The sequence below is a fragment of the Arachis ipaensis genome, chromosome B5, assembly GCF_059453495.1.
Source record: "Arachis ipaensis isolate K30076 ecotype BB chromosome B5, ASM5945349v1, whole genome shotgun sequence".
Lineage (NCBI taxonomy): Eukaryota > Viridiplantae > Streptophyta > Magnoliopsida > Fabales > Fabaceae > Arachis > Arachis ipaensis.
Genome location: NC_142440.1, coordinates 49,541,476 through 49,566,049, shown reverse-complemented (window position 1 = coordinate 49,566,049; position 24,574 = coordinate 49,541,476). Strand labels below are relative to the sequence as shown.

Below are 24,574 nucleotides of genomic sequence, written 5' to 3'. Positions count from 1 at the left end.
GTGACTTTACTGCACCTAATTCCAATTTACATGGAAGAAGCATCTCCATTCCTGCCATTGGAGCAAACAACTTTGAGCTGAAACCTCAATTAGTTTCTCTGATGCAGCAGAACTGCAAGTTTCATGGACTTCCATCTGAAGATCCTTTTCAGTTCTTAACTAAATTCTTGCAGATATGTGATACTGTTAAGACTAATGGAATAGATCCTGAAGTCTACAGGCTCATGCTTTTCCCTTTTGCTGTAAGAGACAGAGCTAGATTATGGTTGGATTCTCAACCCAAAGATAGCCTGCACTCTTGGGATAAGCTGGTCACGACTTTCTTAGCCAAGTACTTTCCTCCTCAAAAGCTGAGCAAGCTTAGAGCTGATGTTCAAACCTTCAGACAGAAAGAAGGTGAATCTCTCTATGAAGCTTGGGAAAGATACAAACAGTTGACCAAAAAGTGTCCTTCTGACATGCTTTCAGAATGGACCATCCTGGATATATTCTATGATGGTTTATCTGAGCTATCAAAGATGTCACTGGACACTTCTGCAGGTGGATCCATTCACCTAAAGAAAACGCCTGCAGAAGCTCAAGAACTCATTGACATGGTTGCTAATAACCAGTTCATGTACACTTCTGAAAGGAATCCTGTGAATAATGGGACGCCTATGAAGAAGGGAGTTCTTGAAGTTGATACTCTGAATGCCATATTGGCTCAGAATAAAATATTGACTCAGCAAGTTAATATGATTTCTCAGAGTCTGCATGGAATGCAAGCTGCATCCAACAGTACTCAAGAGGCATCTTCTGAAGAAGAAGCTTATGATCCTGAGAACCCTGCAATAGCAGAGGTAAATTACTTAGGTGAACCTTATGGAAACACCTATAACTCAACATGGAGAAATCATCCAAATTTCTCATGGAAGGATCAAAAGCCCCAACAAGGCTTTAATAATGGTGGAAGAAACAGGTTTAGCAATAGCAAGCCTTTTCCATCATCAACTCAGCAACAGACAGAGAACTCTGAACAAAATGCTTCTAATTTAGCAAATCTAGTCTCTGATCTATCTAAGGCCACTGTAAGTTTCATGAATGAAACAAGATCTTCCATTAGAAATCTGGAAGCACAAGTGGGCCAGCTGAGTAAAAGGATCACTGAAATCCCTCCTAGTACTCTCCCAAGCAATACAGAAGAGAACCCAAAAGGAGAGTGCAAGGCCATTGACATAAGCGCCATGGCCGAACCTGTGAGGAAAGGAGAGGACGTGAATCCCAAGGAGGAAGACCCCCTGGGACGTCCAGTGGTCAATAAGGAGCTTCCCTCTGAGGAACCAAAGGACTCTGAGGCTCATCTAGAGATCATAGAGATTCCATTGAACCTCCTTATGCCCTTCATGAGCTCTGATGAGTATTCCTCTTCTGAAGAGAATGAGGATGTCACTGAAGAGCAAACTGCCAAGTTTCTTAGTGTAATCATGAAGCTGAATGCCAAATTGTTTGGCATTGATGCTTGGGAAGTTGAACCTCCCTTGTTCATCAATGAACTAAGTGATCTGGATCAACTGACATTGCCTCAGAAGAGACAGGATCCTGGAAAGTTCATAATACCCTGTACCATAGGCACCATGATCTTTAAGGCTCTGTGTGACCTTGGTTCAGGAATAAACCTCATGCCCCTCTCTGTAATAGAGAAACTGGGAATCTATGGGGTGCAAGCTGCTAAAATCTCACTAGAGATGGCAGATAGCTCAAGAAGACAGGCTTATGGACACGTAGAAGATGTATTGGTAAAAGTTGAGGGCCTTTACATCCCTGTTGATTTCATAGTCCTGGATACTGGAAAGGAAGAGGATGAATCCATCATCCTAGGAAGACCTTTCCTGGCCACAGCAAGAGCTGTGATTGATGTTGACAGAGGTGAAATAGTCCTTCAATGGAATGAGAACTCCCTTGTATTCAAAACTCAAGGATCTCCCTCTGCAACCATGGAGAGGAAGCATGAAAAGCTTCTCTCAAAGCAGAGTCAACCAGAGCCCCCACAGTCAAACTCTAAGTTTGGTGTTAGGAGGCCACAACCAAACTCTAAGTTTGGTGTTGAACTCCCATATCCAAACTCTAAGTTTGGTGTTGGAGAGTTTCAACAAAGCTCTGCACATCTGTGAGGCTCCATGAGAGCCCACTGTCAAGCTATTGACATTAAAGAAGCGCTTGTTGGGAGGCAACCCAATGTTTATCTAATTCTTATTTTTATTGTTTTTCATGTTTTCTTAGGTTCATGATCATGTGGAGTCACAAAATAAATATAAAAATTAAAAACGGAATCAAAAACAGCAGAAGAAAAATCACACCCTGGAGGAGCATCTGTCTGGCGTTCAAACGCCAGAACAGAACATAGTTCTGGCGCTGAACGCCCAGAATGGGAGCATCCTGGCGCTGAACGCCCAGAACAAGCATGGTTCTGGCGTTCAACGCCAGAAGTGGCAGCAAATGGGCGTTGAACGCCCAAAATGGGCACCATCCTGGCGCTGAACGCCTAGAGTTGTGTGCAAGGGCATTTTACATGCCTAAATTGGTGCAGGGATGTAAATGCCTTGACACCTCAGGATCTGTGGACCCCACAGGATCCCCACCTACCTCATCATCTCTCTTTCCATTCATGATCATCCCTTCTGTTATCCATTTACCACTCACATCCATACACCCACTACCTTCAAAATTCAACATCTCTCCCCCACCCAATCCCACCCATATGGCCGAATACACACTCCCATCCATCTCCTCCATATCTTCTTCATTCTTTCTTCTTTTGCTCGAGGGCGAGCAACATTCTAAGTTTGGTGTGGTAAAAGCATAGCTTTTTTGTTTTTCCATAACCATTGACGGCACCTAAGGCCAGAGAGGCCTCTAGAAAGAGGAAAGGGAAGACAAAAGCTTCCATCAAGGGTCTATAGCTCAGTGGTAGAACATTGGACTGCAAATCAAGAGATCCCTGAGATACCTCAGGGGATACATTTTCTTCCACACAATTATTGGAAGCAACTAAGGGTGGAACATCAAGAGCACTCCATCATCCTTCATGAAATCAAAGAAGATCTAAAAGCAATGAAGGAGGAGCAGCAAAGACAAGGAAGAGACATAGAAGAGCTCAAGGACATCACTAAGGTGGATTCATTCCTTGTTCTTATTACTTCTGTTTTTCGTTTTCTATGTTATGTGCTTATCTGTGTTTGTGTCTTCACTACATGATCATTAGTAGTTAGTAACTTTGTCTTAAAGATATGAATGTCCTATGAATCCATCACCTCTCTTAAATGAAAAATGTTTTAATTCAAAAGAACAAGAAGTACATGAGTTTCGAATTTATCCTTGAACTTAGCTTAATTATATTGATGTGGTGACAATGCTTCTTGTTTTCTGAATGAATGCTTGAACAGTGCATATGTCTTTTGAAGTTGTTGTTTAAGAATGTTAAATATGTTGGCTCTTGAAAGAATGATGACTAGGAGACATGTTATTTGATAATCTGAAAAATCATAAAAATGATTCTTGAAGCAAGAAAAAGCAGCAAAGAACAAAGCTTGCAGAAAAAAAAAAAAGGCGAAAAAAAAATGTAGAAAAAAAAAAAGAAAAAGCAAGCAGAAAAAGCCAATAACCCTTAAAACCAAAAGGCAAGGGCAAATAAAAAGGATCCCAAGGCTTTGAGCATCAGTGGATAGGAGGGCCTAAAGGAATAAAATCCTGGTCTAAGCGGCTAAACCAAGCTGTCCCTAACCATGTGCTTGTGGCGTGTAGGTGTCAAGTGAAAACTTGAGACTGAGCGGTTAAAGTCAAGGTCCAAAGCAAAAGAAGAGTGTGCTTAAGAACCCTGGACACCTCTAATTGGGGACTTTAGCAAAGCTGAGTCACAATCTGAAAAGGTTCACCCAATTATGTGTCTGTGGCATTTATGTATCCGGTGGTAATACTGGAAAACAAAGTGCTTAGGGCCACGGCCAAGACTCATAAAGAAGCTGTGTTCAAGAATCATCATACTGAACTAGGAGAGTCAATAACACTATTCGAAATCTGAAGTTCCTATAGATGCCAATCATTCTGAACCTCAATGGATAAAGTGAGATGCCAAAACTATTCAAGAGGCAAAAAGCTATAAGTCCCGCTCATATGATTGAAGCTCTGTTTCATTGATAGTTTGGAATTTATAGTATATTCTATTCTTTTTATCCTATTTTGATTTTCAGTTGCTTGGGGACAAGCAACAATTTAAGTTTGGTGTTGTGATGAGCGGATAATTTATACGCTTTTTGACATTGTTTTTAGTATGTTTTTAGTAGGATCTAGTTACTTTTAGGGATGTTTTTAATAGATTTTGTGTTAAATTCACATTTCTAGACTTTACTATGAGTTTGTGTGTTTTTCTGTGATTTCAGGTATTTTCTGGCTGAAATTGAGGGACTTGAGCAGAAATCAGATTCAGAGGTTGAAAAAGGACTGCTGATGCTGTTGGATTCTGACCTCCCTGCACTCAAAGTGGATTTTCTGGAGCTACAAAACTCGAAATGGCGCACTTCCAATTGCGTTGGAAAGTAGACATCCAGGGCTTTCCATCAATATATAATAGTCTATACTTTGGCCAAGAATTGACGACGTAAACTGGCATTCAACGCCAGCCTTCTGCCCAAATCTGGCGTCCAGCGCCAGAAAAGGATCCAAAACCAGAGTTGAACGCCCAAACTGGCACAGAAACTGGCGTTCAACTCCACAAATGACCTCTGCACGTGCTACACTTAAGCTCAGCCCAAACACACACCAAGTGGGCCCCGGAAGTGGATTTATACATCAAATACTTACTCATGTAAACCCTAGTAGCTAGTTTATTATAAATAGGACCTTTTACTATTGTATTAGGCATCTTTGGACGCCTGGTTCTTAGATCAGAGGGGCTGGCCATCTCGGCCATGCCTGGACCTTCACTTATGTATTTTCAAACGGTAGAGTTTCTACACTCCATAGATTAAGGTGTGGAGCTCTGCTGTTCCTCAAAGATTAATGCAAAGTACTACTGTTTTCTATTCAATTCTTCTTATTTCTCTTCTAAGATATCCATTCGCACCCAAGAACGTGATGAAGGTGATGATTATGTGTGACGCTCATCATCCTTCTCCCTTATGAACGCGTGCCTGACAAACACTTCCGTTCTACTTGAAATAAGCTAGAATGAATATCTCTTAGATCTCCTAACCAGAATCTTCGTGGCGCAAGCTAGAATGATGGCGGCATTCAAGAGAATCCGGAAGGTCTAAACCTTGTCTGTGGTATTCTGAGTAGGATTCAATGATTGAATGACTGTGACGAGCTTCAAACTCGCGAGTGTTGGGCGTTAGTGACAGACGCAAAAGGAGGGTGAATCCTATTCCAGCATGATCGAGAACCGACAGATGAATAGCCGTGCCGTGACAGGGTGCGTGAGCATATGATTCACTGAGAGGAGGGGATGTAGCCACTGACAACGGTGATGCCCTTGCATACAACCAGCCATGGAAAGGAGTAAGACTGATTGGATGAAGATAGCAGGAAAGAAGAGGTTCAGAGGAACGAAAAGCATCTCCATTCGCTTATCTGAAATCCCTGCCAATGAATCTACATAAGTATCTCTATCCCTTTTATTGTTTATTTTAATCTAATAAAGTATCATGTTTAAATCCGCCTGACTGAGATTTACAAGGTGACCATAGCTTGCTTCAAGCCAACAATCTCTGTGGGATCGACCCTTACTCACGTAAGGTTTATTACTTGGACGACCCAGTACACTTGCTGGTTAGTTGAACGGAGTTGTGTCCACACATAGTAGAGAGCCATAATAATGATTCCATACAATAACAAAGAGTACTACATTAATGTGATCACAATTTCGTCCACCACTCACCTTAAGATCTCTCTGTTTTCTTTACTGCATTCCTTTGAGAAATCAATATTTGAATCCTTTTCTTCTACTGCTTCATCTTTACTTTTCTTGCAATTAAATTCTAAAATTGGATCTAGGAAGGCATTGAGATCTAGACTTGGTTATCTAGTCTCTTGGGTCCTGAGATCTGGAGATTCTATTTTAAGTTTCTCTGTTGAACGCTTCTTCAAGCAATTTACATTTTCTGTTTGAGATTTACTGCAATTAAATTCATCCTTTACTTCCCTGCTTGTTGCAATTTACTTTCCTGTGTTTAATTTCTCCAATTCCACATCCCTAACCCATTTACAATTCAAGCCATTTACATTTCTTGCACCTTAAGATTCAGTCATTTACATTTCTTGCAATCTAAGTTTCTGCAATTTAATTTCTTGTTCTTTAAGATTCAGCACTTTTATTTTCTGTTCTCTTTAATTTCTTGCAATTCACCCACTCCCCTTTACATTTCAAGCAATTTAGTTTCTGAAATCATACTTCACTCAACTCAACACTTGATTCGCTTGACTAAATCAATCACTAAACTAAAATTGCTCAATCCTTCAATCCCTGTGGGATCGACCTCACTCATGTGAGTTATTATTACTTGATGCGACCCGGTGCACTTGCCGGTGAGTTTTGTGTCGGATCGTTTTCCGCACATCAAGTTTTTGGCGCCGTTGCCGGGGATTGAAATAGATTGACAATGATTACGTGAAGTGGAGATCTAGATCAAGCACTTTTTCTTTTCTGATTCTTTAATCTTGGACTAACCCACTAACTGTTCGAATTTTTGCTTAAACTAAACTTCATTCTAGCAATAGATTGAAGTGTTATTGTTGGTGTTTCTTTTGTTTTGTTTGTATGTCAGGTACAGGGAGATCCATTCCTGTTTTATCTGAAGCTGACCAGAGAACTCTTAGAAGGTTAAGAAGAGCTGAAAGAGGGAAAAATATTGCTGGAGAAGAAAAATCTGAGAAAGAATATCACGAGATGGAAGGAGATACATCTAATCCAGGAGGAGGAGTTAACAATCACCCACAACAAAGGAGAGTATTGGCCTCCTACACCTTTGCAAATGCTAGACATTGTGGAAGCAGCATTCTCACCCCTAATGTCAATGCAAATAACTTTGAACTGAAGCCACAACTCATCACATTGGTCCAAAACAACTGCTCGTTTGGGGGAGGACCATTGGAGGACCCAAATCAACATCTATCTACCTTCTTAAGGATTTGTGACACTGTCAAATCCAATCTTGTGAATCCTGAAACTTACAAGCTCCTGCTGTTCCCGTTCTCATTAAGGGACAAGGCCACACAATGGCTTGAAACTTTTCCCCAAGGAAGCATCACTAGTTGGGATGACTTAGTGACCAAATTTCTAGCCAAATTCTACCCACCCCAAAGAGTCATCAGGCTGAAAACCGAGGTGCAGACATTCACACAATTAGATGCCGAATCCTTGTATGAAGCATGGGAGAGGTACAAAGCCTTAATCAGAAAGTGTCCCCCAGAGATGTTCAATGAATGGGACGTGCTGCAAAATTTCTATGAAGGCCTGACATTGAAATCTCAAGAGGCATTAGATCATTCTGCTGGAGGTTCACTACAACTGATGAAAACTGCTGAGGAAGCCCAGAATCTTATTGACATGGTGGCTAATAATCAGTATTTCTTTGCGCATCAAAGGCAACGCCAACCATCACAAAGGAGAGGAGTAATGGAGTTAGAAGGAGTGGACTCAATCTTGGCTCAAAACAAGATGATGCAGCAGCAAATTCAACAACAATTTGAGCAAATGGCCAAGAGGATTGATAGCCTCCAAGTTGCAGCAGTTAACACAAGCCAACCATCATCCACATGGGGGCAAAATAAAGAGACTCAAGAGGAGCAGCAGCAAGAACAAGTCCAGTACATGCACAACCAAAACTCTGGACAGAATGAAGTGTATGGAGACACATACAATCCATCCTGGAAGAACCACCTGAACCTCAGATGGGGAGATAATCACAACCAGAACCAACAACCATGGCAGAGGAACTCAAACCAAAACACTTCAAGAAACAACCAAAACCACAACCAGCAGCAAACTAACCAAAACCCTTACAAAAAGCCTCAAAACAACCACCCCAACCATTACCAATCCAATAACCAACTCACAAACCAAAATACCCACCACCCACCATTCACATCTCACAACCCACCACAAGCATCACCTGAATCTCAAAGACTCACCAACTTGGAAACATTGATAGACAAAATGTGGAAACACCAGGAAATGACAACCAAGAATCATGAAGCCTCCATGAAGAGTCTAGAGAGGCAAATTGGGCAAATCTCCAAATAGATTTCTGTTGAGAGACCTTCAAGCTCACTGCCGAGTGACACAATCCCAAATCCTAAGGAAGAATGCAAGGCAATACAATTAAGAAGTGGGAGAACATTGATGAGCAACAATGACACCACAAAGAAGCCAGTGGAAAGCAGCAAAAAGCCAACAGATACAGAGGAAGCCAATGATCAAAATATGGTGTCAAACAAGAACACAGAGAACCCCAAAAGAAAAGAAGACCAGCCAATCAATACACATGAGAGAGAGGAAGAAGCACAGAAAAAGGAGAAAGTCTTCATTCCTCCGCTGCCATACCCACAGAGGTTCAACAAAGAAACCAAAGATCAACACTTCCACAAATTCCTGGAAACTTTCAAGAAACTGGAAATCAACATTCCCCTGGCTGAAGCATTGGAACAGATGCCCTTATATGCCAAGTTCTTGAAGGAACTCATTAACAAGAAAAGAAGTTGGCTTGAGAAGGAAACTATTATGCTCACTGAAGAATGTAGCACTGTGATCCAGATGGGTATCCCACCAAAGCTCAAAGACCCAGGGAGTTTCGTAGTCTCATGCACCATAGGCAAGATAACATTGGAAAATGCTTTATGTGATTTAGGTGCCAGCATCAACTTGATGCCTCTATCACTGATGAGAAAGCTTGCTATAGAAGAAGTCAAACCCACCAGGATGTCACTAGTAATGGCCGATAGATCAATCAAGATACCCAATGGAATTGTAGAAAATTTACTAGTGAAGGTTGGAAAGTTTATCTTCCCTGCAGACTTCGTAATCTTAGACACAGATGGGGAAGGAAACAACTCAATCATTTTGGGGAGACCGTTTCTAGCCACAGCAAGAACCACGATTGACGTGGAGAAGGGAGAAATGACCTTCAGGGTGCATAATGAACAAATGGTAATCAATGTCTTCAAATCAATGCAACACCCCTCAGAGCAAGAGAACTACGTGAATGTGGATATGATAGAAGGGTTGGTAGAAGAAATGTTTGAAGAAGACTATTTGGAGCATCAGGAAGAACAAGGAGAGGAAGTGGTAGAAATATCTATTGAAGACAAGAAAGAGGATAAACCAAAACAGGAGTTGAAGCCTCTCCCTCCTCACCTCAAGTACGTGTTTCTTGGGGAAGCCGAGGCACTACCAGTGATCATAAATTCCTCCTTAAACATGGATGAAGAAGCAAGGTTGATTGAGGTATTAAAAGCTCACAAAACAGCTTTGGGGTGGACAATTGAGGACATCAAAGGCATCAGCCCTGCTAGTTGTATGCACAAAATATTATTGGAGGAAGAATCAAAACCTGTGGTTCAACCTCAAAGAAGACTCAACCCAACCATGAAAGAGGTGGTTCAAAAAGAAGTGATGAAGCTATGGAATGCGGGGATAATTTTCCCAATCTCAGACAGTTCTTGGGTGAGTCCGGTACAAGTTGTGCCAAAAAAGGGAGGAATGACAGTCATCACCAATGAGAAGAATGAATTGATCCCCACTCGGACAGTGACTGGGTGGAGAATGTGTATAGACTACAGGAGATTAAATGATGCAACAAGAAAAGATCATTTCCCTCTACCCTTCATTGATCAAATGTTAGAAAGACTAGCGGGCCATGCTTACTATTGTTTCCTGGATGGGTACTCTGGATACAATCAAATAGTGGTGGACCCCAAGGATCAAGAGAAGACATCCTTCACATGCCCATTTGGAGTTTTCGCCTATAGAAGGATGCCCTTTGGGCTGTGCAACGCACCAGCCACTTTTCAAAGGTGCATGCTTTCCATCTTTTCTGATATGGTGGAAAAATTCTTAGAAGTCTTCATGGATGATTTTTCTGTTTTCGAAAATTCATTTAACACTTGCTTGCATAACTTAACTCTTGTTTTGAAAAGATGCCAAGAAACTAATTTAGTGTTGAATTGGGAAAAATGCCATTTCATGGTTCCGGAAGGAATAGTTCTTGGGCATAAAGTGTCATGTAAAGGTATAGAAGTTGAAAAAGCTAAAATAGAAGTTATTGAAAAACTCCCTATACCTGTTAATGTGAAAGCAGTAAGGAGTTTTCTTGGGCATGCTGGGTTCTACAGAAGGTTCATCAAAGATTTTTCAAAAATAGCAAAACCATTGAGCAACTTACTAATGAATGATACTCCCTTCATCTTTGATGACACTTGTAAACATGCCTTTGAAACTCTCAAGAGAAAGCTCATTACAGCACCAATCATCACACCTCCTGATTGGAATTTACCTTTTGAACTTATGTGCGATGCAAGTAACCTTGCTATTGGTGCTGTACTGGGGCAAAAGAAAGACAAATTGCATCATGTCATATATTATGCTAGCAAGGTGTTGAATGAAACACAGAAAAATTATACCACCACTGAAAAAGAACTGTTAGCAATTGTATATGCATTTGATAAGTTTAGACAATACTTGATCGGTTCAAAAGTTATAGTGTACACTGACCATTCTGCTCTCAAGTATTTAATGTCTAAACAGGATTCAAAGCCAAGGCTTATTAGGTGGGTGTTGCTGCTACAAGAATTTGATATTGAAGTTAGGGATAGAAAGGGAAGTGAAAATCAAGTAGCAGATCATCTATCAAGAGTGCCACAAGAAGCCAAGCAAGATAAACCACAGCAAGTAAATGAGAACTTCCCTGATGAACACTTATTCCAAGTTCAACAAACACCTTGGTTTGCGGACATAGCAAACTATAAGTTAGGAAGGAAGATACCTCAAGAATTTTTCAAGCAACAAACGAAGAAACTGATCAATGAAGCAAGGAAATTCTTGTGGGATGAACCCTTCCTATTCAAGAGATGTTCTGATGGAATGATTAGGAGGTGTGTCCCTGAAAATGAAGTGAAGAACATATTGTGGCATTGCCATGGCTCAGCATATGGTGGACACTTTGGACCAGAAAGAACAGCTGCAAAGGTACTACAGAGTGGGTTTTATTGGCCAACTATGTTTAAGGATGCCAGAGAGTTCGTTCACCAATGCAACGAATGTCAAAGAGCTGGAGGATTGACAAAAAGAAATGAGATGCCTCAAAATTTCATCTTGGAAGTAGAGCTATATGACCTATGGGGCATTGATTTCATGGGACCTTTTCCCCCTTCCTACTCGTTCAGATATATCTTGGTTGCAGTCGAGTATGTCTCAAAGTGGGTGGAAGCCATATCCACAACCACCTGTGATGCACAGATTGTCCTCAAATTCCTTAAGAAGCACATCTTCACAAGATATGGAGTACCCAAGGGTCTTGTTAGTGATGGTGGTGGTCACTTTTGCAGCAAACAAATGGAGAAACTCCTCCATAAATATGGAGTGATCCACAAAGTAGCCACACTATACCACCCTCAAACCAATGGCCAGGCTGAATTAGCAAATAGGGAGTTGAAGAAGATCTTAGAAAAGACAGTGGGAAGCACAAGAAAAGATTGGGCGAGGAAGCTAGAAGATGCACTTTGGGCATACAGGACAGCTTTCAAAACTCCCATTGGAAAGTCACCCTTTCAGCTATTGTATGGAAAATCATGCCACCTTCCTGTAGAGCTTGAACACAGAGCTTTTTGGGCCACTAAACTCCTCAACCTTGACTCCCAAGCTGCGAGAGAGAAAAGGTTGCTACAACTGAATGAGCTGGATGAATTCAGGCTAGAAGCTTATGAGAGTGCTAAGATATACAAGGAAAGAGTTAAGAGGTGGCATGATAAGAAAATCATAAAGAAGGAGTTCAAGCCAGGACAGCAAGTGCTCTTGTATAACTCAAGGCTCAAGATCTTCCCTGGCAAGCTCAAGTCCAAATGGACAGGTCCGTATCTAGTAACAAAAGTCTTTCCTTATGGAGGTCTTGAGCTGCTAGATGAGGCCACACAGAGCCACTTCACAGCAAATGGACATAGAGCAAAGCCTTATTTAGGAGACCAATGGGACAAGGAAAAGGAAGTTCAGTACCTGAGCTGAACAAACACAGAGAATGTCAAGCTAGTGACATTAAAAGAGCGCTTGTTGGGAGGCAACCCAATCTGAGATAGTTTTCTTTTCATAGCCTTTTCAATAAAAATGTCGAATGATTGGTATGCATTGCAAGAAGCTAAGTTTGGTGTTGCACACCAAAACAATTTAAGGGAGAATGAAGGATTCTAAGTTTGGTGTTCCACCAAAACATCATTTAAAAGCACATTCTCACTTCTTGCGTAATACTAGCTCCAGGCAATCAAACAGATCATTCAACTACTTAATTGCTCTCTAGTTTAACCCCATAACCTTTAGCAAGAGCACAAGATTTTACACATAGTAACTTGTTGCATCAGAGGAAGTGGCAAGGAACTAAATTTGGTGTTCCCACACCAAATTAAATCCAAAAGCCGCACTCAATTTATGCATACTAATCAGTCACCCAAAGGGCTTGGAAAGCAAGCAACTTTTGAGAATTGTGCAGGGAACTAACCACAAATTGAAGACATTACGCACCATGACGCAAAAAGGGAACAACAGAAAGGAAGACAAAAGAACTGCAAACCAATAGGTTGTATCTATACTTAACTTCTGCTGTTGAGAAATGCTATGATTTATATCTTGCTAAAGTGTTCAGCTAGTACAAGTAAAAATTTTTTTAAAATAAGCTAGTCTAAGTGTGTGCTTGTGTGGTTACTTTCACTTAACTAATGCATGCCTTGTCCCCTGCATCTTTTCAATTCAATAAAAGAAATGTTTGAAACATGAAGTAAGATGGTTCATTGTTAGCTAGAAGTCAAATAATAGTAAGTGGTGGCATATATGTGTGATTGTGTGGCAACTCACTATCAGTGAATAAAAGGAATAGATTGTTCTCTCTTTAAGAAGAAAGCAGCTCACTGTCTATGAATCTCAATCAAATAAAAGTCCTTGTGTGAAAAGAAAAACAAAAAGAGAAAAGAAATAGCCAAAGAGTGGCAACAGAATAAAAAAAAAATAAAAATAAAAAGAAACAAAGTTAGACACCAATATGTTGAACCTTAGAATATATGCCTGTGGTGTCTTTGTACTAGGATCTGCTTGGATTATTAAGTTCTTTGGAGTGCATTAACACTTGGTAACTTGGGTTAACTAACCCGGGATTATAAACTGAAAATCCACTATCAAGAGCAACCTAGCTACAAGACATTTAGTAACCCAAAGAGGTGCTGGGCATCAATATTCTAAGAAGGCATGTGAGCCAAGTGTCTAAAGTGAATAATGTGTCAAGCATAAATAAAGAAAAGAGCTTGTTACACATGACACTGAACTAAAATATTTGAATCCAAAAAAAAAAATAATAAAAAAAAAATTTCAGTAAACAAGGACAAAGGAATAATGAGAGGTCATATCAGTGTATTGCTTGATGCTTAAAGGAAACTTTCTAGGCCTAATTGTCAATAAGAAGTGGATAAGTTACATATCTGCATAAAACCCCATGAACTACCAATAATATTCTGCTAACAGGAGCATTCTCTTTTGTTTTCATTCTTTCTTCTTAATAATTCTTTTCTTGCTTGGGGACAAGCAAGCTTTAAGTTTGGTGTTGTGATGACAAGTCATCTTAGCCTAGTTTCACTAGTCTTTTTCTCTTGTTTTCATTTAGTTTTATGCACTTTCTTGCATTATAAATTAGCCATTTGAATTGGAATTGCATGGTTTCCTTAAATCAATCAACCACCTTTTAATTGATACAAAATCATGAGGTTCAAGCTAACTTTAGTTGATAATTAATTGATTTATAAACCTTGTGAATTTTGTGATACTTTGATTGGTTGTTTTGATTACTTGTAGGAGAAGAAAGGAAACAAAAGGTGTGCCAACATTATGGAAGAAGGTTGCAAGAATGGGTTTGAGAAAATGGAATTCACGTTTGAGCTAACGTTTGCCTCAAACGTCAACTCAAACGTGAGTAGCAGTTGAAGAACACCCTGGGGAAAAGCCAACGTTTGCGCCAACGTTTGCCTCAAACGTTGAGGTCAAACGTTGGCTGAAGATGGAAGCTCCTGGAAGGCAACGTTTGCGCCAACGTTTGCCTCAAACGTGAGGTCAAACGTTGGCGCCAAAAGAGAAGAGAATTGAAGCTCCTGGGAAGGCAACGTTTGCGCCAACGTTTGCCTCAAACGTGAGGTCAAACGTTGGTACCAAAGAGAAGAGAAATGGCATCCCTGGAGGCAGAAACGTTTGAGCTCCTGGGCACAGCAACGTTTGAGCCAACGTTTGCCTCAAACGTGAGGTCAAACGTTGGCGCCAAACAGCATGAAGGGGCATACTTCCAACAAGAATAACTTGAGTTGTAGATGTCCAATTGAGGTGATTCCAAGTGGGTTAGAAAGCTGACATTCAGAGCTTTCCAACCATATATAATAGTCTCTATTGGGCACAAAATTGGCAACGCGACAAGAGGACAAAGTAGCCCCCAAGAAGCATACAAAAAGGGAGGTCCACGTTTGAGCTCACGTTTGACCTCAAACGTTGAGCCAAACGTGGAAGACAGCACACGGCCTAGCTGCATAATGCCTCACTCAAGTAACGTTTGAGTCAATGTTTGCCTCAAACATTGGCTCAAACGTGAATGGTTCATGGCCTGGTTCACTAATGGATTTCCTCCCAACACCAAGAGCAATCAACAGAGGCTACTATCAACCCAATTCCATCAAGGCTAAAGGCCCAATTCAAGGCTTAATGATCATTTGAAGAAAGTGTATAAATAGCTTAGGATTTGAAGTTTTTAGGGAGAGCTTCCTTTTTAGAATTTTTAATACTTGCAGTTGAGAGCTTTTGGGTTTTGAGCTATTTGGAGATTCTGAGTCTCGGGGAAGGAAAATTGAATTCTCTTCCTCTTAGTTTTCTTGTTTTCAATTTCATCTTACAATTGTCTTGAGTCTTGGGTGTTGAAGAATTGAGGAAATTCTGTCTCAATCTCACTTTAAGATCTCTCTGTTTTCTTTACTGCATTCCTTTGAGAAATCAATATTTGAATCCTTTTCTTCTACTGCTTCATCTTTACTTTTCTTGCAATTAAATTCTAAAATTGGATCTAGGAAGGCATTGAGATCTAGACTTGGTTATCTAGTCTCTTGGGTCCTGAGATCTGGAGATTCTATTTTAAGTTTCTCTGTTGAACGCTTCTTCAAGCAATTTACATTTTCTGTTTGAGATTTACTGCAATTAAATTCATCCTTTACTTCCCTGCTTGTTGCAATTTACTTTCCTGTGTTTAATTTCTGCAATTCCACATCCCTAACCCATTTACAATTCAAGCCATTTACATTTCTTGCACCTTAAGATTCAGTCATTTACATTTCTTGCAATCTAAGTTTCTGCAATTTAATTTCTTGTTCTTTAAGATTCAGCACTTTTATTTTCTGTTCTCTTTAATTTCTTGCAATTCACCCACTCCCCTTTACATTTCAAGCAATTTAGTTTCTGAAATCATACTTCACTCAACTTAACACTTGATTCGCTTGACTAAATCAATCACTAAACTAAAATTGCTCAATCCTTCAATCCCTGTGGGATCGACCTCACTCATGTGAGTTATTATTACTTGATGCGACCCGGTGCACTTGCCAGTGAGTTTTGTGTCGGATCGTTTTCCGCACATCACCTTCCTCCCTCCCCTTCTTCCTTCTTCTTTCTTCCTCTCTTCCCCCCCTCTCTGCCACTGCCCTCCGCGAACCACCACCCTCCGCCGCCATCCGTACCCGCCGCTCCCACCACCACCCGCAACCCCCAACCCTCTCCCCTATTTCCCCCATTGCCCTTCCCAAAGCCCCTACCCCCTACCCCCTAACCGCCGTGCCCACCGCCGCCACCCGCCGTGCCGGACGTCACCGCCACCACCCCAGCCACCTCTGTACCCCAACCTCCTTCTTTCGCCTTCCAGGTTCTGCAACACGCAATCCCTTTTATCCGTTCGTAGTTTATTCTTATTTTTCCATTTTTGTTCATGTTAGGATAGTTAGATATGCATGTTGTAGTGGATTTTAGGTTGTTAGGTAGATTAGGCTGTGGTTAGTGGCTCTAGGTCTGTTTATTTGCACTGTTCTTGCTTCTGTTTTATCATATTTGCAAATCTACTGTTGCTGTAATCTTGTTCATATGCTGTATTTCTTGTATATTGCTGCTCTTTACATTGAATTTTCATGTTTATATTATATATATGTACCTGTAGCTTGACTTTTTAATTCATATGAACTGCCTTGTTTGCTGTTTATTTTTCGGGACTATCCGATTTTAGCCGGAATGCTGCCCAATTTTTTTTTGTGAATTGTTTTCATTCATGTTTTGGTTTGGCAATCTAAACTCTGTTGTCCTCTGCCTTAACCACCATTTCATGAATACTATGGCAGACTTTCTTATCCTCTTTGATTTCCTGTTTTATAAACTGCATTTGTGATATTCTGATTCCAGTTCTTGCTTTCTTTATATCTATTTGAATCAACATCACCCTGTTTTCCTTGTTCGGTTATAAGTTATTTCTAGTCATAATTGTGAATCGTTGTTACATGGACTATTTTCTTTATGCCACTTACTTTAACCCGCATTTTACTGACTCACTAATTTTAATTTACTAACTTCTTTTTCAAATTCTAACCATACTACCCTTTTAAAATCTCTTTTCTGATTTTTCACTTTCCTCTAACTTTCTAACCATGGCATAATGACAATTTTTCTATTTAACTTGAATTCTGATACATTTTGGATTGTAAATTCTTCCTTTCAACTTTTAAACTACTATACAATCCTTAATACACCATTATTTAACTCATTTACCTACTTCCCATTCTCCTTTGCCGCTTTGAATTTTCTTTGTCTAATTGCCTATTTGCTTCCCTTATTTTATCCATATCCTGGTTTCCCATTTTTCAGGATGTCTGCCTCACAAAGGAAAGGAAAAGGCAAGGCTACTGGCAAGCTCAAGAGGGGAGATTCCTCCCAGTCCATCATTGACCTCATGCATAATTCCTCATGGCGGGAGAAGAAATTTACACAGCAAGAAAAAGCTGACCAGCTGCTCCCTGCAAATGATTCAATAAAATTTGTAAACTGGTACTGTGAGCTGAAGTATCCGGCATTTGCAAACTCTAGGAATCTATACCTGGAGAGAACTCTGAGGATTTCAGAAGCACTCCAGCAATACACCACTGAGCAAATCAAGCAAAGAGGCTGGTTCTTTCTGGAGAGAGCACTGACAGAGGTCAATGCATCTTGGGTCAGGGAATTCTACTGCAACTACTACATCACCACTCTCGATGTAGTGAACCTGAGAGGAAAGCAGATTCTGGTCACTGAGGAGGCAATAGAGGACATGTGCCTGATGCAGTTTGATTGGGATGCTGTGAAGGCACGGATAGCTCTCGACCCGACTGTTCCTTGGGAGATGGGTAAGGATACCACCATGCCTAGAGGGATCAAGAGGGTGTACTTAAATGATGAGGCTCGGTTATGGCACCAGATCTTAAGCAACTATGTGATGCCGAGTACTCATGAGACGGAGATCCCAGCTGCTATAATCACCCTCCTATGGTGTGTGATGGAGGGTAAGGACCTTTATCTGCCACGCTTTATCCGGCATTATATGGCCAGGGTCCACGTCCGAGGCACCCTCCCTTTTCCGTATCTGGTTACACAACTAGGCCGTCGAGCTGACGTGCCAAGGGAGGATGCCGATAAGAGACCACCAGCGGCGGACTGCAGGAAGATCATTCCTCACAGCAGGAACTTCCTAGCTTTGGGCTCCAGACCACCACCCTTCCCTGCTACTGATGAGACATCCCTACCGTCTGCTGGACCCTCTTCATCCACGGCTGCACCTGCTGCCCCTGCTGCCACCACTGCACCTCCACCTGCCTCTGAGCCCGTATACCGCCTCGTGCACCGCCTATTCCGACAGCTTGATCAGATGGAGCGCCGTAACCGGCGCCGGTATGAGAGATTGGAGCGTCGCAGCCAGCGACGCTATTCACATCTGAAGCTGATGATCCGACAGGGTGGTGACATCCCCTCCGAGCCCGACACACCATCAGAGACATCAGAGGAGGAGGAGGATGAGCCCCAGGAGGAGACCCATCCGCAGGCAAGCACAGAGCAGGCTGCACCACATCAGGAGGTTACGCATCAGATCGAGGCTGCAGATCCGGAGATCCCGATCCAGTCAGCACCACCTCTACAGCAGCCAGACCCTCAGCCCACCACCACCACAGAGCCTCCAGCTACCATCCCTACCAGTGATGACACCCCTTCACACCCGGCTTGACTGAGCATCAGGGATGATGCTTTATTTTAAGTGTGGGGAGGTCGCCATCTCTGGCGTTTTATTTTGGTGAACCACTACATCTCTTTTTTCTTTTATTTTGGATATTTTTCTGTATTTTTCTTTTTACTGTTGTTTTCTGAGTACTTATACATAGCTACTTTTATGTATTTTTACTCTATTTCTGCATTTTGCATTTTTAGTTCATATTTTTAGTTATTTAGTTTAGTTTTCAATTCTGACTTATTAGTGGATTAATTAGTATAGTTTACCCTTTTTAGCATAAGATAGCATAGTTTAAATTGAAAAATAAAAAGGAAGTAAGCTAGGAAATTGAACATAACAGATTTAAATCCATAAACCTTGTATATATAGCATTACATCATATAGTTAAGTTGACAACATTTCATCAAGGAGGAACATTAAAACTTTAAAGGCCACCCTAAATAATTTTTTTTATGAGAATAATGGGAATTTTTAACTAAACCTGCATAACATATATGAATGATATGTGATGCTTGAGTTAGAGAACACACAGCCTGTGAGTCTTGAGCTTAATTGTATGGTTGCATTCAAACCATAATTTCATTCCTGTGTGTTTCGCTTCTTTTTATTCTGATGTTATTTATTTTGCTTTAATCTATATGTCCAATTATAGAATATAGGATATAGATACATACCAAAAGAATGATTGAGGCCATCATTTGATTTTAGCTTACTTACCCAAAAATAACCTACCTTTCACATCACCCTTGTTAGCCCCCTTGAGCCATTAAAATCTCTTTTATTCTATTTAGCCACACTACTAGCCTTAAGCAGAAAAACAAAATAAAATCCCAAGTTGAATCCTTGGTTAGCTTAAGATAGAAAATTATGAATAAATTAAAATGTGGGAAACCTATTGGAAACATGAATGATAGAAACAAAAGGTAGAAAAGTTGAAAGAAATAAAATAACTCAAAAAATTTGGGAAGCATGCTCATGAGAAATCAAAGTGATTCAATTACCATGTGCATTAAAAAAAAGTTATTTTTCAGCATTTAATAAAAGGGGATACAAAAGAATTCCCCAATGCAAAATAAAAGCAATGCACATGGGATAAAAATAAAATTAAAACATGAGCATGTAACAACAAGTGGGATAATATGGGAAAATTGGTAAAGAAGCTTGTTCTACTAAATATGTATGTTAGGTGAGATCTTAGTCTAATTAAGGATTCACTTATTAGCTCACTTAGCCTTATACAAATATCCTTACCTTTACCTTGGCCCCATTACAACCTTAATTAAAGACCTCATGACTTTTGGTATGACTGTACTCTATAATTGTTGATTGGTTAGATGAAGAATAAAGTTATAGAAAGTAAGAATAAAAAGAAAAGTAGAGTGGATAAACTCAATAAACACTGAGTGACTAGAGGGTAAACACAAAATCCAGTGAGGGTTCAATAACTCATCAACATATATCTGTGCTTAATTTACTAATTATTTTGTAAGTTTGTACAATATTTTTATTCCCCATCTCATTTGCTAAAATGCTTTATTATTTAAGGGTTGGCTATATATATATATATGACTCCTTGAGAATGTGAATTAATTTGACTACATGTAAGCTTTATATATGAGTAGATAAATTGGAATTGCATGACTGATGTGTGGAAAATGATCCAACACAAAACTCACCGGCAAGTGTACCGGGTTGCATCAAGTAATAATAACTCACATGAGTGATGTCGATCCCACAGGGATTGAAGGATTGAGCAATTTTAGTTTAGTGGTTGATTTAGTCAAGTGAATCAAGTGTTGAGTTGAGTGATTTGTGATTGCAGAAACTAAATTGCTTGAAATGTAAAGGGAGAGGGGTAGATTGCAGGAAATTAAAGAGCAAAGAAAGTAAATAAGCTGAATCTTAAAGAAAAAGTAATGTAAATTGCAGAAACTTAGATTGCAAGAAATGTAAATGGCTGAATCTTAAAGTGCAAGAAATGTAAATTGCTTGAATTATAAAAGGAGTTGGGAATTGGGATTGCAGAAATTAAACAAGAAAAAGTAAATTGCAACAAGCAGGGAAGTAAAAGATGAATTTAATTGCAGTAGATCTCAAACAGAAAATGTAAATTGCTTGAAGAAGCGTTCAACAGAGAAATCAAAAGGAAATTTCAGATCTCAGGACTCAAGAGACTAGATAACCAAGTCTAGATCTCAATGCCTTCCTAGATTCAATTCAGAAATCAATTGCAACAAATTAAAGATCAAAACAGTAGGAAAACTTGAATTCAAATCTCAATCCTCCAATGGTGCAGTGAAAGAAAAAAAAAAGAGATCTCAAGGTGAGATTGAGACAGAATTTCCTCAATTCTCAACACCCAAGGCTCAAGAAAGATTTGCAGTGAAGAAAACAAGAAAATCAAAGAGGAAGAGAATTGAATTCCCTTCCCAGATCCAAGTTACAGTAAGTAAATTCCTCTAAGAGGTGCAAATTCAAAAGTAAAAGTTGACGTCCTTTCCTAAATCAAACTAACTTCTATTTATACACTTTCTTCTAATGATCTTCAAGCCTTGAATTGGGCCTTGCCCTTGATGGAATTGGGTTGATAATAGCCTCTGTTGATTGCTCTTGGTGTTGGGAAGAAATCCACTTGTGAACCGGACCATGAACCATTCACGTTTGAGTCAACGTTTGAGGCAAACGTTGACTCAAACGTCTTCGTGAAACCAATTATGCAGCTCGGCCACTTGCTGTCATCCACGTTTGAGCCAATGTTTGAGGTCAAACCTGAGCTCAAACGTGGCTTCTCCCATGCTACTCCTTTGGCCAACGTTTGGCCTAACGTTTGAGGCAAACGTTGGCGCAAACGTGGCTCACTCAATGGATCAAACAGAGGTGCTCTTCTTTGCTTTTATGGCGCCAACGTTTGACCTCAAGTTTGAGGCAAACGTTGGCGCAAACATTGCCAAGCTCCAGAGGTGCTTTTGCTTATTCTTGTGGCACCAACGTTTGACCCCACGTTTGAGGCAAACGTTGGCGCAAACTTGGTGTGCCTCCAGGGTGTGGTTACACTCTTCCTCACGTTTGAGTCCAAGTTTGAGGTAAACTTTGGCTCAAACATGAGTCCTTCCTCTTGCCTCTTGCTGTCCCCTTTTCTTCAACCTTCTTCAAAGTTTTTTTCACCTATCATCAATCAATCAAACGTATCAAAGCTATGCTCCAAATCATGAGATTGTTTCTCTTTCATAATATATGACAATTATAGCACAAAATCTCATGAAAATGCATCAATTTATCCATGGTTGATTGAATCAAAGGAAACATGAAATTCTACCCAATTGGCTTACTTATGGCTCAAGAAAGTGCATAAAACCTATTGAATATCAAAGAAAAAGATTAGCAAAACTAGGCTAGGATGACTTGTCATCACAACACCAAACTTAAAGCTTGCTTGTCCCCAAGCAAAATAAGAATTATGCTCAAAGGTTCTTTCAATTAGAATGGATTTGAAGAATTACATGTACTATCCTGTGAGTGAAGTGATTAAGTGACAGTGGGGTAAACTCTAAATTATATGCTCATGCAAGGGTTTCAGTGCTTACTAGTCCCTACATCTTGGGAGTCTTAAGTCTTAGAACTTTCATCCAAATAATATCATGGAGATCTCTCTATAGGTAATCACCTTGAAGCAGCTTATAGTTTCTGTGCTTTGGCCTTGACTCTAAGTGTCATGTCTCAAAGTGGCTCTTTAGATAAGCTTTCAATCAATACTCCTAAACCAGTTGGTTTTAAGGTATTAGGTGTTGAAGCACCCCTTAGGATTTACTTGCTCAAGCCTCTCTCTTTGACACAGTTCGACCACAAGCATTTACTATGATAATAACTCTTTGAGTTTTTGTTTCTTTCTTCTTTTCTGCCTAGTAATTGATGCTCAGAGCCTTGGACCTTGTTCTCCTTGTTTTTATATCTTCTTTATTTTCTTTTGTTTGCTGCTTCTTGGATCAATAAATGTTCAAAAATCTCCACAATACTTCTTTGAACTCTATGTTCTGCCTATGAGCTCCCATAAAAGTTTTCATAAGCATGCAACCTCAATGCATAATCACACAACCAGAACCACCACTTCTCCTAATCTTTTGCTTGCCTCAAAATTGTTTAATTCCTCAATCCTTCTTTTCGAAGAACTATCATGTGGTGCCCCATTTTTTTGTTTTTTTTTTTGAAATCTTGAGTGCACGCAAGTTTGAAAAGTGTGGTGTTGTGAATAATCAAGCATCTTAATTATTGAATTACAGAAAAACTATACTATGCAGATAGGCAGGGGTATTATATCACTTTCAATCATAGTAGTATCTGATATAAAATAATCACTGAACAATACAACCTTTTGGAATTTACTTGTTGTCCTCTTCCTCATCATCATCATTGCTGGTCTTCACATCCCTCTTTCATCTCTTTGATTGATAATGCTTAATCTTTCCAAAAGTTTGCATGGTGCTCTGCAGTGATATTGAAAGTTTCTTGTTCCCCAAGCACTTAAAAAAAATGGTTAGCATGCATTATTTATTTGTGGGCCTTTGAACTTACTTTGGTGTGGGAACACCAAACTTAGTACCTTGCCAATGGTTCTCATGCATCAGATTAACCATGTGTGAAACTCTTTTTTTTTTCTTTTTCAAAAGCAATAAAACTGAAAACTTAGGAAACAGCAGAATAGTTAACTAGTTTATCTAAATGCTTGAAGCTCGCATTATGCAGAATGTGAGAATACGTTTTATGATGGGATTTTGGTGGAATACCAAACTTAGAATCCTTCATTCTCCCTTATCTTGTTTTGGTGTGCAATACCAAACTTAGCTTCTTGCAATATAGATAAAGCTAATTAACCTTTTTATTAAAATAGCTATGAAAAGAAAACTACCTCAGGTTGGGTTGCCTCCCAACAAGCGCTCTTTTATTGTCATTAGCTTGACATCCTTCATCCTCTGATCATGGAAGCTGAGGCTTCTGTTGCCTTTGGTTTCCTCCTCTTACTGTGGGCTTTCTTTTCTCTATTTCTTCTTGAGAAACTTCTCAGTGGTGTTTTTCTTTGATGACTGTTTCTTTTCCAGTGGCCCTCTTCTCACTTGCCTCTATGATTGCTTTCCCTTTCTCACACCTGGCAACTTTCTCATTGTCTTTCAGGTTGTCTTCAGTGGCTCTGGGGGAAGTATTTACCTTCTCCTCACCCATTTCTGCAAGGTACTTAGCCAGTTATACCATTTGCCTCTCAAGTTTTCTGATTGAGGCTTCTTGCTCTCTACTTGTTGCTTCCTGATCTTGTCTTGCCATCTCTTGAATTTTCATGAAATTTTCCATCATTACCTCTAGACTAGAGATTCTTTGAGAGCCTAGATTTGGTTGTGGTTGTATAAAATGAGATGGTTGTTGAAAGTTGTTTCGGGAAAATTGTGAGGTGTGATGGGGTTGGAATGATGGGTGGTGTGGTGGTATGTAATAGTTGTTGTTGGTATGGTGATGTTTTTGCTGGTTTGTGAAGTTGGGATTGTTGTAATTGAGGTCCCTTGGTCCTTGATTTTGGTGCTCACTCCTCCTCCAATTGGAATGAGTCCTCCAGGGTGGGTTGTACACATCACCTTGAAACTTGTGTTGGAACATGCTTGAGGTACTATTTGGAGAGTGTAATTGCTCATGATTTTGTTGCTCACAGTTAATTGCTCCAAAACCTTTTTCAGATTGATTCCAACCATGGGGATTTTGAGATAGGTTATGTGCATTTGCCATAGCAGTTCGCAGCTCATCGATTTTTCTGTCCATCAGTTCTAGTTGTTGCTGAAGTTGTTGATGTATCTGCTTGCTTTGGGCCATGATTGCACTGACACCTTCAATTTCCACCACTCCCTTCTCTTGTGTGAATGATTGCACTTCTACCTTTAGCATATCAATTCTCTGGGGTTGTTTCAACTTGGCCAGGAAGTCACTCATTAGATCCTCCCATCTGATTATGTTTCCTTGTGGGAAGGCTTCAAGCCATTGAGCAACATCAT

General features: G+C 40.0%; 1 non-coding gene across 1 annotated transcript; it reads right to left on the bottom strand.

Moving 5' to 3' along the window:
- Positions 1 to 356: 356 nt before the first annotated feature.
- On the bottom strand, positions 357 to 464 carry LOC148564125 (small nucleolar RNA R71). Its single transcript, XR_015885068.1, has one exon. It is a non-coding gene; the product is annotated as a small nucleolar RNA R71 (small nucleolar RNA).
- Between the last annotated feature and the right edge of the window lie 24,110 nt (positions 465 to 24,574).